Source organism: Echiichthys vipera, assembly GCF_963691815.1.
Source record: "Echiichthys vipera genome assembly, chromosome: 2".
Taxonomy (NCBI): Eukaryota; Metazoa; Chordata; class Actinopteri; order Perciformes; family Trachinidae; genus Echiichthys; species Echiichthys vipera.
Window position 1 is genome coordinate 3268933 of NC_139827.1, and position 6000 is coordinate 3274932.

The 6000-nt window shown below is 48.9% G+C and overlaps 1 pseudogene across 1 annotated transcript in view; it reads left to right on the forward strand.

Moving 5' to 3' along the window:
- LOC310963515 (protein RER1-like) overlaps positions 1-5183 on the forward strand; it is an 81753-nt pseudogene extending 76570 nt beyond the window's left edge. The window contains exon 5 of the transcript in view: positions 5091-5183. The product of the transcript in view is annotated as a protein RER1-like (transcript). The remainder of the gene's footprint in view (positions 1-5090) is intronic.
- The last annotated feature ends 817 nt before the right edge of the window (positions 5184-6000 follow it).

Here is a 6000-nt window from a genome sequence, read left to right on the forward strand (position 1 = left end):
CAACCTCCTCAGCACAGACATTTTTGTGATCCAAGGATGCTGAAGCTGCGTGATGCTGTTTGTCATTTTGATCCTACTGCAGCAGGATTATGACAGCCACAGGCTATTAAAAAAAGATATTCTACAAACAGATGATTTTTTCCAGGAAAGACGGCGCGCCTCCTCGTCTCTGCTGCAGTCACAATTTATACGTTCTTTCACGATCTCACGTTCATTAAAGGCATCAACCTTTAGGTTCCTGAACACGTCCGAGACGCTCTCAACGCTGGAGACACGCGCAGCTCTCCGTTATGCTAACCGTCATGTGATTTCACACCTTGTCAGAGGCAGAGTTAACAGTGAGAACACATCACTTGTGGTGTGATCCCAGCTGAGAGCTCCAAGTTCATACGTTTAGTGGCAGCCGTGGCTGACGACTCTGTTAGTGATGACTTTGACAGCGGGCCAATGGGTTTACCAATGCAATGCTTGTTGGATAGTGGTTGCGTAAGATCCATGTTTGGTTTACTCTAACTTTTTATATCTATATATTTTTATTTACATATTTGCAACAATGAAATGTCCAGATCTTAACCCCATCGAGAATAAATTCTAAGGGCGCACTCACACTGTGCCTCCATACCGTGCCCAAACAGGTTTACGGGTGAAGTCTAGTTCGTTTGACCAGTGTGAGTGCAACCGTACTGCGTCTAGGTAGGGTTGCCGGAAACGGCCCGTTTGGAAGAGGTGGGCTTGCGCGCGTGTACGAGCATGTGCACGAGCATGTGCACGAAGCCTACGGTGGCTCTGAGGTTATTTCCTGTGCGCCTGTTGGAACATAGAAAAAAGAAGGAGGGACCATGCGCGGACATTTAAAACAATGGTGGTGAAAGGTTCACGTTGGTGTGATGCGGAGGTGGAGTGTTTACTGCAGATTTGGTCGATGAAAAGATTCAAAAACAGTCGACAAGACGCACAAAAACTCTGAGGTCTACGGAAAGATCTGGAAACAAAGCCACGCATCGCCATGACGTCATCAATGCGTGTGACGTGTTACGGCGTGATGACGTATAGGCAGCAAGAAGCATTCTCCGAGGCCCAGGTAGTGTGAGTACAAACGGGCCTGGAGGGGGGGACAAGTACCCTAAAGCACGGGGCACGGGACGGACGGACAGTGTGAGTGCGCCCTAAGAAACCCACTACAGTTACTGAACTGTGGAAGAGACTGAAGAAGAACGCACCAAGATCAAAACAGAGCAGAGTGAGAAACTAGTGATGTCCTGTGGGCGCAGATGTGCTGAAGTCATTCAAAGCTGTGGCCTCTACACTTCCTGTTCATTTTTGAATCCTATAGCAAAATGCTTTCCATGAGGTAAAGACACTCAAATAGGTGGTCTTGGAAAGCAATAATGTATTGAAAAGTGGCAGGTTATGTTGTTTATGTTACATTACGTTAAATGCATTTGCACCGTGCGAACCCCGAGTTTGAATAACCTCTCACAGGTCCGTGCATGTCTCCGGCTCAAGTGGAGTGTGCTCGCATCGTGTTGTGAAGGCGATACTCAGCTATTCCCGTCCTGCCCCTTAACAACCTCTATTGATGGATCGGCCCCCGTCCACAGCACGGCGCCCTGCGGTTTTTATCACCGTTTATTCTCTTTAGCTCCTCTCCTCCCTCCGTCCCACCCTCTCGCTGTTCATTTAGTCCAATCTGGGTAAGTGGTTCTCAAAACAAGCTCTGTGTCAGGATGGAGGGGAGCATCATTGATCAACTGAAACGCCCCCGCACACTCGTAAAGAGGAGGGAACTAGGAATGCACACACGCGCACACACACACGCGTACACATACACCGCTTGCCTCTGTGATGGGCACATTAAACGACTTAGTAACATGCACACGGCACTGTATTCTTTTGTATACACTCGTAAATTAGCACGTAGGAACGTGTTGGTTTATGTTGCTGTAAAAGAACAAAGTGTGCAGCACGATTAGACCACGCCGCTGTTGTTTCTACGGATGGTTTTACACGCACACACACAAACGCACAGTTCCGCATCCCCTCAGAGATGCCAGGCACATTCTGATGAAACTCCAGGAACGTGGCAAAAGAGTGTGGGGGTGAGAGATATGGGGAGAGCCAGGAGGGGGAGAAATGGGAGGGATGTAGTGAGAGAGAGAGAGAGCGGCAGAGAGAGACGAGGAGAGGGATGGGAAGGGCGTTGAGAAAAAGGGGGAGAGGAAAAAGTGGAGGTTGATGCTCGTCCAAGCGCCGCTGCGAATCGTTTTGGTGAAATCTCATTCCATCTGTCTCCAAATAACTGTCCCGCGCTCTCTCTCTCTGCCTCACCCACCACCTCGCTGCATGCTAAGTGTTTTATTCTGCCCGGAGCACGACAAGCTGCCTCTGTCATTTTCTTTAATCCGCTATGTGCTTTTCCCTTTTTGGGATCTTGAACGCTTCCTTTCCGTGTCTGTCCGTATCTATGACACTCTGTCCCTCCTACTTCTGTGGAGTGGGACTCAGTTCAAAGGGCTTTTATGAAATTTGGCTTTTATTTTGACGTCAAGCCTTAAAAAGACATTTTATTCTGACAACGTCAATCATCAAAAGATCACCGGGACATTTGAAGTCCTCTGAGCTACAAAGGGAGAGTTTTTTATTGCCTTCCAATTCATGTATATGTCTGTTAAGGGCGCACTCACACTGTCCTTCTGCACCGGGCTAAAACAGGTTTTACGGGTAAAGCCTAGTGCGTTTGACCAGTGTGAGTGCAACCACTCCGCACCTAGCTGCGGCCAGCTGGCCGTCTGAGAGAGGTGGGCTTTTGTAGAGTGCGTTTACACATGTACGAGCACGAGCGTGCGCACGTGTACGAGCACGAGCATGCGCACGTGTACGAGCACGAGCACGACACCTCTGACGTCATTTGTGTGCGCCTGTTGGGACATAGAAAATAGAAGGAGGGACCATGCACGTACATTTAACAACAACAACAATGGCGGTGAAAGGTTCACGTTGGTGTGATGCAGAGGTGGAGTGTTTACTGCAGATTTGGTCGATGAAAAGATTCAAAAACAGTCGACAAGACGCACAAAAACTCAGAGGTCTACGGAAAGATCTGGAAACAAAGCCACGCATCGCCATGACGTCATCAATGCGTGTGACGTGTTACGGCGTGATGACGTATGGACAGCAAGAAGCATTCGCCGAGGCCCAGGTAGTGTGAGTACAAACGGGCCTGGGGCGCGGGGGGAGAGGGAGGGGGGGACAAGGACCCTAAAGCCCGGGGCGCGGTGCGGAAGGACAGTGTGAGTGCGCCCTAAATCACCTGAACTGTCTTCACACAGTTGATTTGTTGGACCAGGTGTGTTTTTGATTGGTTGGAATGAAAACCTGCAGCCACACACACACACACACACACACACACACACACACACACACACACACGGCCCTTTACTGGATCACTTTGACACCCCTGCATTAGAGGGTTGATAAAAAAAGACATATTTAAATCAGGCTGTGTTTCAAATAATAAGGGAAGACAGACGTACACCGTCACTTGTTCAGTGAAGTAACACTTTTAAATCAGAGTCCTGTGCGAACACGAAGCAGCGGAGGTGTTGCATTGTTTTTCAATGGGCGCAGCTTTTGATGAACATCAGCCCGGAGCACGAACACCGAGACTTCCCCGTCAAACCGAACCGTTTAAAGCTCGAGCGTGCAGATTTCAGTATCCGTCTCTGCTGATTGGGATGACACCAGCGCCCCGGAGGCTGCAATTATCCGGCAAGATTGTCCGAATTAGCTTTCAACTGTAAAAAAAAATAACGACCTTCGCATTTCATCCGCACAGAAACAGATTTCAATAAGACAGGCTTTCCCCCCCGAGGGCAGGTGTTTGATGTTTACCTCTTTGAGGTTCTGATCTGACATTTTCATGGCTGTCCAGACCCGTCGACGCCAGACAGGAAGGAGAAACTCTCAGTTAATATGTTCTAACTGTAGCTCAAGCACAGCCCCGTGTAGCCTAATGACGGTGCATTACCATTGTGAACGCATGATGCCTGATCATGGGTGAAGGGGGACGCTGCCTCACACCGGATGAAATCAACTACGTTTGCCTCCTTTTATGGATTTCCATTATTTTTCAATCTTCCCATAGTTGTCCTCTCTCTTGTTGTCTAATTGATAGATGCTGCTGTAGTAAGGTGTGTGTGTGTGTGTGTGTGTGCCTGTAGGTACAGCACACACACGCTCTGTGCATATCTGAATATCCGTGAGTGTGTGTGTCTGCATCCCGCTGCCATATCAACCCGTACTCTCTCAGCAGAAGGCAATTAATGAGAGCCTGTGTTCTTATTTGCTACCTAGCAACCTTGACTGTTCCGCCCGTCGCCCCCGGCAACAACTGCCGCCGCCGCCTGTAATCGATTGCTTGGCAAACGGGGGGGACCGCGGCGTGACATTACAAAGAACCACTGACCCACTACGCCGTGAGGGACGGAGAACTAAAACATCTCTGGTCGCTTTAATCACCAGATACGAGGTTTTGATGTTTGACGTTATTCAGTGAAGGATGAAGCAAAGAACATTTAACGGGTTTGTTGTTAAACGTTAACGGTGAATGTCAGGGGGTCTCTTTTAAGAGCGGCCATTTTGTCGCTGAGACTGAGACGGGTCCCCCCCTACCCTGAAATCAGAGCCACTTTCATAACCTCAGAGGGAATTATTGTTCTTTTATAGAAATTAAATTACGGACAAATTCCCTGGAGGAAATTCTGAACCACCATACGGGGAAAAAGTTATGATAGAAAAGAGAGAGAGTAAGGATCGAAGCACGTCTTCAAAGGAAAAAAGACATTTTTTCCGATGACAAACTCGAGCTCTCCGCACAGATGCTACGCTGGGAGAAATGTGTCTCGCATTATTGTAAATTGAGACAAATCCGAAATGTTGGAGTTTATGCGAGAGGCACCTTGATCTAAATTAGCTAAACTAACTTGGTAATGGAACTCTAGTTTATTAGTCATGGCTCGGGCTGCCCCGGTTTATTCGGGGACGTATGTTTGTGTGCACCCTGCTCCTTTTTTCTGTGTTTTTACTTTCAGTGTGGAGAGCGTCAGGAGGTGGGGCTGACCCACACAGGCAAGCGCAGAGAGGCACACCTGGTTCCCATCTTCACCCAATCACCTGCTCCATAAGAAGCCGGCTCTGACTCCTGTGCCAGATAACTCCGGCTCATCGCTTGTTGCCTCGCCGCCCTGCCTGCCACGAGCTCGCCTCCAGCCGCCAACCAACGCGGACACCTTTTGTTTCAACCCGACGCCAGCCGCCAGCCACCAGCCGCCGCGGACTCCCTCAGTTACGCCTGTCGCCTGTCGTTTTGCCGCTGCGGACTCCTTCTGTTGATCATTTTTCGACCTTTTGTTAATAAACGCCTGTGTTCATTCGCTCAGTCTTCCGCTTTTAGGTCCTCCTCCTTGACACACACCGCAACAACATTAACAATGACATTGTTGACTGACACCACGTTGGTTTGGGTCTCTTCATGGAATTTGCTGACAACAGAAACAAACCACACCTGTCCGATCCTCTGAATGTATGTTTTCATGCAGCAGAGCACAGCCACAGTCCGACCGATGTGCAGGTGCGTCAGAGACGTCTTCAGCTTCACTGCCTTCCTTAAGGATATTTCTGACTTCAGCCAAACTGCAGTACTCGCTACGTACGATCGTGCCTGTCTTCAGCGCTGCACGGCAAGGTCGTTCACACAAAGAGATTTGACTGTGGGAGGATTAAGACGACCGATGGGGCCTCTCATAGCACGCACACCGAGGCGCTACAGTTCACTTATACTGGACTTATGCTAGATACGCTTCGCTGAACCATCTTCATTTCATAGTTTTTTGTTGTCTCACCATACTTTTTTCTGTTTCATTACTGTTCATCTTCTTCCTCCTCTCTCTCTTTTCCCCTCGACCCTCTGAACCAAATACCAGTAAACAGCTGTGATGGAGT